Here is an 8,695-nt window from a genome sequence, read left to right on the forward strand (position 1 = left end):
TCTCAGCCATGTTTAATATGTAATGACAGAGGTTTTAATTTCATTTGAATATTTATATTAAACACACTTTTCTTGTTTTTAACACTCAAACCAAAGCTTTCTCCAAATGGTAACTCCTCAAACCCAAAGGGAATTCTTTCAGCTATGTCTATTTGAAAACATTGCCATATTACTGTAGTATATAGTTTTTGTGATAAAATATATTATTGTAAAGAAAACAACACAAATGATAGAGATAGTAACAGTGATAAGAACAAGGTATAGTTTCACTACAGATCTTGCTCTGTGTTTTTCTTAAAAATGAAAGTCATGTAAAAGAAAAAAACAAAAACAAAAACAAAAAAGAAGTGAACGACGGCTGTTCACACAGTTTACACAAAAATCCAAAAAATAACATAGATTTAACGATTTACTAAAAAATGTCATACCCTGGTATTATAAATAGAGAAGGTAGGTCACTTCGGGTTGTTAATTCGGACCCCCCTTGATTATTGGGCCCTAAATATCATATACCTACTACATGTCACCAAAATGTGTCATGATATCTTGTTTCGGTAGATATTAGAGAGGTTTAGCAAACCAACGTTTACGCGTACTTGTACGTGTAGAAGGGTATTCCCCCCGGATGTCTGTGTATTACGTCATCATTCTTGTTAATGACGAATTTCTACACGTTTATCGAAACGTGTAAATCACCGAGTACACGTAAGTACAAACTTGTAGCTGATATTTCTTTATTTGATGTTTGTTTGAAAGAAAGATAACAAATTTCGAAAAATAGATGATATAATGCGGATGTTGGTAGAAAAAAAAACATATGTTCTCATTGAAAAAAGTATCTTATTGATTGTCAAATACACACTATCTTGTCTGTCACAACATACATATATGAATCAAGTTTATGACAACTTTAAAAAAAAATCTTTAGATGTTTATGCATTAATTTGTTCAAATTAGTGATACACGATATACGTTCACAAATCATCTTTTATAATTCATACAGAGACGGTTTTGTCGAGGGGGGGGGGGTGCATGGCAGGTTTGTTGAAATACACAGTAATAAAATAATATCACTGTATTATTTTTCAGTTTCCTAACATGTCTGAGCGTGAGAAGCAAATAAGATTTTCCGAGAAAGATGATTTATTACTTCTGAGAGAAGTTTTGGCAAAAAAACCGTTTAAAGATCGAGCTAAGTGGACTGAGGTCAGCGACGCTATTAGCAGGGGTGGATTCATGGTAGATGGCCGGAGAGTCCGAGAGAGAACCAACCTGCTGTTGGAACACCATAGAAAAATTGATGCAGAAAGCAAAAAAAGTATAAAAACTATCGCATATTTCCAATCTGATTTTTTTCTTACTTTGCATATATACTTTGTATATGGCTTGTGTATCATGTATGGCTGGTATATTTAATACATCTAACCATATAATTTTCAGGCGCGGATCCAGAAATTTTTCAAAGGAGGGGGGGTTGAAGGCGAAAACAGTTAAAACGTACGTTGTACACATACATATAGGCTAGTTAAATAACTCAATAGAATATCGATATAGGGTGGAGTATGGTTTTTGAAAGTGGGACGTTGATCAACCTGGGAAAAAGTACTTGTATACATTACCAGAAGGTTTTTGAAAAAGAAAGGAAAATAAATCTCCGAACCTGAAATTCCTATTTTGTAAAGGGATGGGGTTTTATTTTGTTTATACAACCGAATTTCTTTATACATTACAACGTTATCCTTTCACCTTACATTCTCTATAGTAAAAACACAACAAAAAATGGGAATTCTTATTTCTCTTTCGTTTTTGCAAATCCAAAGGGGGGGGGGTTGCAACCCCCGTAACCCCCCCCCCTCTGGATCCGCCACTGATTTTACTAGTATAATAATATTAGATAAATTACAATGCTGCAGTTGGAAAAAAATATATCCATTATCAAGATTCTAATCATAATCAGTGCGGTGACTTTTAAATGTTTTAAAGAGGGGGGGGGGGGGGGAGGGAGACTAAAAAGTCAAAAGGGGTTTGGAAAAAATTTAAGAATTACATATTACGTTCAAGCGGAATTTTGAACAATGTTTTTTTTTTTAAATGAAATGAATTACATTGAAGCAGATCTATAACTAGAGTTCAAACATTTATTGATTTAAATTATATATTACATGTAAGACTATAGACCTACAAGATTTTTAGATTCAGAAAAGTATCATATATTCTTTTTTAACTTAGATCAGGAGTTTCTGAAGAATATGACGAAAAAACAACATTATAAGACGACATATTGGAATTAAAAGAGGAGGAAGAGAGAATAACAGAAAGTGAGAAAGAAAAGAAGTCTGCCGATGATCAAAAAGGAAAAGACATACGAAAACGTGCTCTTGAAAATTTAAGCAAAGGTAGGCTTTAAAAACGCTACTTTTATAATTTGTTGTAAATATTCAATTTGTGTTTATTAAGATTAAATCTAAAAAAAAAGCATTCAAAGCGCTTAAAAATTTTTCCCTTGATTTTAGTGAGAGAATTGATTTTAAATTTATAAATCTACTTGGTATTTGATCCATTTAGACGAAGATCAAGGTGACCAAACTCCGAAAAAAAGAAATTCTACAACTAATATTATGGAGTATCTGCAGACAAAATCTAACCAAGAAAGCGAATATAAGAAAGAGGAACTTAAACTGAGAGGAGAAGAACTTAAACTTCAGAGGGAAAGATTTGAATTAGAAAGAGAAGAAAGAAGGGAAAGAGTGGAGACTGAAAAAAAGGAAAAGGCTCTAATGTTGCAGCTTCTCCAGAAAGCTTTGAATCAAAAGTAATTTTTGTGTATTGCAAATTTCAAATTTTAATCAATAAATATCAAAATTGAAAAACACGATAAATAAATATCAATAAAACTTAAATCATGTCTTAAGTTTGTTTTGTACATCTTTCTTTACTCTGCGTCTTAAATTTGAATGAAAATATTTCAGAACAGTCAACGATGTAAATATTCTTCAAGGGAGGGTGGATGCAGCCCGATAAACGACCCAGTTTCGCTCCCATACACACATGTATGACAATTGGTTAGTAAGACAGCGACTTTATAGTATTTTCCGACAGCTGAAGATAGAGTTTGTGGTTTTTCTTGTAATCAAGAAAAGCGAACAGGCTCAACAGCTTCCCAAATCCCCACTTCACACTAATTCTTACAGCTGACATGCGCCTGTTAAAACGCGCTTGGTTAGCAGAGAGAAAGGCACCTTTGAAGGGTGGTACAATGAATGGCGTTAAGGGATATGCTGGATCCCCATAAACACAGTAGGCCTCATTGTTGGGCGTTGTCATATTCCTCTGCATTTCGATTTCCACACCACTCTCTCTCAGCAAACCGGCAATGTGTCGTCTCCCTTCCACTGGGCCATAAAAGTGCGCAATTATTCCATTAGGGACCATGATACTTTGGAATTTCAAGCCATGTACTCGTTTATGGCCATTGTAAACAATTCTCTGGTTGTGCGCTGGACGACATATTGATCGAACGGTTCCATCGATGAAACCCCAGCAGTTTTCCAGAGGAGCATTTTTATCCCGAATAGCGGTAGCCATGGCTTGAAGCTCACCATTTGACAACCAGGGTCTGTCCAGTGTATCGAGAAGAAAGGCATAATTGTCGTATATGAAGTCAAGTGCTGTGTTAAATATGTTTGAAAGCTCATATTTTGTTCTACCAAATAGCGGGGATAAGTCCTCGAGACGATTAGGATATGCAAGACGCCTAATTACAACGGATAACCCCTCCATTCCACTGCACACTGTGCGATTCGCACACCGAAAAACCTCTGGGACTTCCATTACACGTCTGATCTCATTTAATCAAGCTTTATCAAAGCGAAATAAATGCTTACATTGTTGGTCTGAAATTTCCTCAAATTGAAGTACAGATTCATATTTACTGGATTTTGTTTCCAGAAGTAATAAGTCATCATCTTCCGTAATTGCGGCCAACATCTTTAAATTTAGTGCCATTTTCGAAAGATTTTAAAATCAAAGCTTATAAGCTAACAAATGTTTATTATTATCCAATGAAAAAAACTTTTACATTCAAAAATTTTCACGTACACGTTTTAATTGCTAAACAACAAAAGTAATAACAACTTGTATGTGTAACTCTAACTTGTAATTCACACGTACAAGTACGCGTACACGTTGGTTTGCTACACCTCTCTATTCTTGTCGTAAATTGTGACATTTAATTGCCAAGACATTCCCCAGTTATCCGAGTATTCAGCGTCAAATGTGAAGAATTTGGAAATGTCAAAACAGAAATTACGGAAGTGATCCAAAACACGACACTTAGCGGGTGACTTTCGAGTTCCGAGTGTCATAGAATGAAGGGAAAAGCCAGAGGACTACGAAAAAGTTCGGGAAAATTTTGATAAAAGTCGAAATCGATTCATTACAATTTAAATTTTGCTGCAGATTTTCGAGATGAATAGGGTCGTCTTCAATATTCTTTTTAGAGGATTTATAATTGATACAATATAGTGTTTTAAAAATTGCATAGAGACATTAAATGACATGGAATCCCCACCCCAATCTACAATAATTCCGATATCATGAAATTATCTTATACAATGATTCTCACTTGCCAAAGAATTTAAGCATTTATGAATCGTTTCTTAAAAATAAATGAAAATCGGAACTTTTCATTATCACATTCTCTCGTTTATTGTCCTAACTACAGCCTCGGAGTTTGCTTCTGGTCTTGACTGTGTATATCTAGCTGCTTTGTTAAAGAAGCTTAACTGTTTTTATTTATCTAACATGGCCGTAGTAGATTATATAGTATATTAATATATAATATGCTTTAGAGGTACTATATGCTCGTGCCCCCTCAATAAAAACCAGTGACATTTTTGTTTGCTTGTTTGGAATTTTTAGTTGATAGCATAGTGCCATAACTAAAACTGTTTGGCTGTTCCCCAGTCTGAAATTGCTTCCTACGAGCCTGTCTAGGTATAAATTTAAAGACTTTTTAAAAATTCTTTCGGTACGTCTTATCTATCTAACAGCCATCGTTTTATATTGTCACTTGTAGTACATGTACTCAGGGATGTAGCAATAGGGGGCCGGGGGGGATGCCCCTCACTTTTTTCCCAGCATTACCTTTAATATTGAACATGTCCATTGGAAGGTCGGTAGCCCCCCCCCCCCCTCCTTCTTACCACAGTATAGTGATATGAAGAAAATGTGGTATTGTATGCAAAAAAATTGAAAGTAAAAGGGAGTTGGCCTTGGAAAAGGTTGGCCATCTGGTTGTCCCCCCCCCCCCCCCCACACTTTCAAAAAACGATGCTACGTCCCTACATGTAATAGATTTTGACGACTGAATATTGGATGGAATGTACTTGTATAACAATTCATAAAAGTTGCATTTTTTTCTCTCTCAAAACGCCTTTCTCTACATTTATAGTTTATTCAAAATAATTCTAACCTGTAACATGTGCACACAGTCCTTCCAATATATTAAATAATATAGCGAGTTTAGAACTCACAGCAAATGGAATAATGATTTTTGTGCTGTTTTGAATAAGCACATTTAATTTCTGGTTGTATTTATTTATTTAAACTAACGCATTAACAGATATCCACCTTTACGTAAACACAGTCACTAGAAAATAGAAGTTGAGTTTGCCTAAACATATCCACGTAGAAAAGGGGGGTTACATGTCATTTAATGTCTCTATGCGATTTTTAAAACACTATATTGTATCATTTATAAATCCTCTAAAAAGAATATTGAAGACGACCCTAATTCATCTCGAAAATCTGCAGCAAAATTTAATTGTAATGAATCGATTTCGACTTTTATCAAAATTTCCCGAACTTTTTCGTAGTCCTCTTGGCTTTTCCCTTCATTCTATGACACTCGGAACTCGAAAATCACCCGCTAGGTGTCGTTTTTGGATCACTTCCGTAATTTCTGCTTTGACATTTCCAAATTCTTGACGTTTGACGCTGAATACTCGGATAACTGGGGAATGTCTGGGCAATTAATGTCACGATTAACGACAAAAATATCTACCGAAACAAGATATCATGACACATTTTGGTGACATGTAGTAGGTATATGATACTTTAGGCCCGATAATCAAGAGGGATCCAAATTAACAACCCGAAGTGACCTACCTTCTCTATTTTATAATACCAGGGTATGACATTTTCAGTAAATCGTTAAATCTATGTTATTTTTTTCAATTTTTCATATGGAATACGTTGTAAATAAGTACTAGAAACATAATTCATGACAAAAAAGAAAAAAAATATCTTGACCAGGGGTGTATAGTTGGGGGGTCCTGTCCACAAGTACCTGTGAAAAAAATTAATAAAACAGCCCTTTTATAGCAATTGGAATAAAACAAGTGATTTTAGTTTTAAATCATAACTAATACAATACATGTCTTAATTTCAGATTACTCAAATTAGAATTATGTGTTCTTTTTTCGTACCTGGTTTTGTTGAATTCTCTTTCATTTTGTTATAAAAAAGACACATTCATACACTGTAATACATGTTATATACATGAGTTTCAAAAAGGTTCGATGTCAATTTATAGAACTTATTCACATGCAATAGTATAAATTAATCTTTCAAAATAATGATTCGGCATTTAACAGACTTACCTGCTATCTACAATACAAATGCAGCAGTAATAAATTCAAACAATTAAAATGTATCATAAAATTGAGTACCAAATGAATTGAGCTAAGCCACAAAAAAAGACGAAGCTATTACCTAAAATAAAGAAATATAAACGGGAATTTTTCTTTATCTCCATATGTATTCCATTTTTCAACAAACCTCTAGAAAATACATTTTCAGATTTTAAAATTTCATAAATTTCCACAGTAGACCCCAAAGTTTACAATTTCATGCATTCGCCTTATTTCAAATACTTTTCTTCCATTATAAGAAGCTAAGTAAAGTATAATCATATTTTCTTATGTATCTAGTTACATAACATCATTATAACTGTATGTCATTGTTTTAGATAGGACATGTTAGAGAACACTTTTAAAATCAGGAAATCTGTATGCCATTTGACCAATCTGACCGTTTGGTTTTAAGATCATAACATTCAGTACCCGTATTACTTTGTTAATCAAAGAAAATCTTTAGCTCATGAATCATGGATGTCTTCGAAATCCCTACATTCCATTTTTTAGAAATTAATTTAAATTTTGAAACTTTAAAACATGATAAACATACAGGTAAATATTCTAAATTTGGTAAATAATCTAGAAATATACATTCTTAAGCTTGTTACAACATACATTTATTCAAGTAAAAATAGTAATCAACTTGTAGAAATCTGTATGAGGCATATCGTATGACCTGCTTTAACATCTACTGAAGGACAAATGCCTTGCTCATAATACTTGAATTCTTTACAATTTGTAAGTGTTATTTAATATTTCTCAATCAAAGTACAAGCTTTATCCAACATTTAGTGATTAAGCCAACCATATGTTCTGTATAAAATATCAGATGCATTTCGGATATCTGAGTCCATGAAATTGTAATTAAAATAAACACTTGCCTCTGTTTATAACTGACCACCGATAATAGATTTTTAAAAGTCGTGGCATTTTATACAGAGCAGAAATCAGGCATATGCACTGACATGCACGTTTTGTACTTTTAACCCGTTCTTTTAAGATATTTGCACTAGTATGTACATAACTATTTTTTCCTATGCAGATCTATTCATATATAAAAGAAGCCTGATAAAGTCTGGATGTTAAATTATTGTATTTGTCTTTATTCTTGTTTTTAAAAAAAACATATGCTTATATATTTTATTTTAATTCAATATAGACAGGGGGAAAATTTAATGAAAGCACGCACGAATCATGTCTGAGAAATTACTAATATTTTTCCAATTCAGATTTCACATACGTTTATTCTACGTTGCCACCATAATTAAAAAGTTTTAAGTCTGAAATACATCACTTAATTTACAAAGTTTGTTTAGTAAATTATTCTATAGATAACTGAAAAACCAAACATACTAATTCGAGGTTCTCAACGGTTATTAATCATCATTAAAGAAATACAGGACAGTCAGGGTAACGACATTGTGTTTAAACAGTAATTAACACTTCAAACACAATATAACCAATTACACTACAACCTCAATCCGGAGAACGATAATTATATCCAAATCAGATTGGATATGTGAAAACGCCGACTTATCAACGTTTATCCAAATATTTCTTTTTTTTCAAAAATGGATTAATTCTGACAAAATTATGTTCAAAAGTATATAAATTTTATTTTTTTCGACTAACCGATTACAGATTTTCTAACCAATTGCCATCATTCCGACCGAGTAATCGGTTAACCGGTTACAAATTGCCATCCCTACATCATAAATATTAATTTGCATACTTTTTTCCAATATAAATAATAAATATAAAATAAATAAAATTCAAATAAAACATGTTATAACAACAAATCTTTTAAATTCATATCATTGTAAAAATCAATTTAATTAATTCATTAAGGACAGATGATACAAACAATTTTTTCTTTCGACTTAATAGCATGTCACAAGTTTAGAAAAGTGGGTAACTCTTAAATTTTTTTTTCTAAGAACGGGAAAATGAAATAGACTTGTAAAATATTAGTAAGCGTAAATTTTGTATCGATGGTT

General features: G+C 32.8%; 1 pseudogene; it reads left to right on the forward strand.

The window, feature by feature from the left end:
- Nucleotides 1-1,098: 1,098 nt before the first annotated feature.
- LOC134236199 (reticulocyte-binding protein homolog 2a-like) lies at nucleotides 1,099-2,816 on the forward strand (annotated as a pseudogene).
- The last annotated feature ends 5,879 nt before the right edge of the window (nucleotides 2,817-8,695 follow it).

This window comes from Saccostrea cucullata, unplaced genomic scaffold, assembly GCF_032062105.1.
Source record: "Saccostrea cucullata isolate Sc308-1 unplaced genomic scaffold, CSIRO_AGI_Scuc_v1 ctg5826, whole genome shotgun sequence".
Classification (NCBI taxonomy): domain Eukaryota; kingdom Metazoa; phylum Mollusca; class Bivalvia; order Ostreida; family Ostreidae; genus Saccostrea; species Saccostrea cuccullata.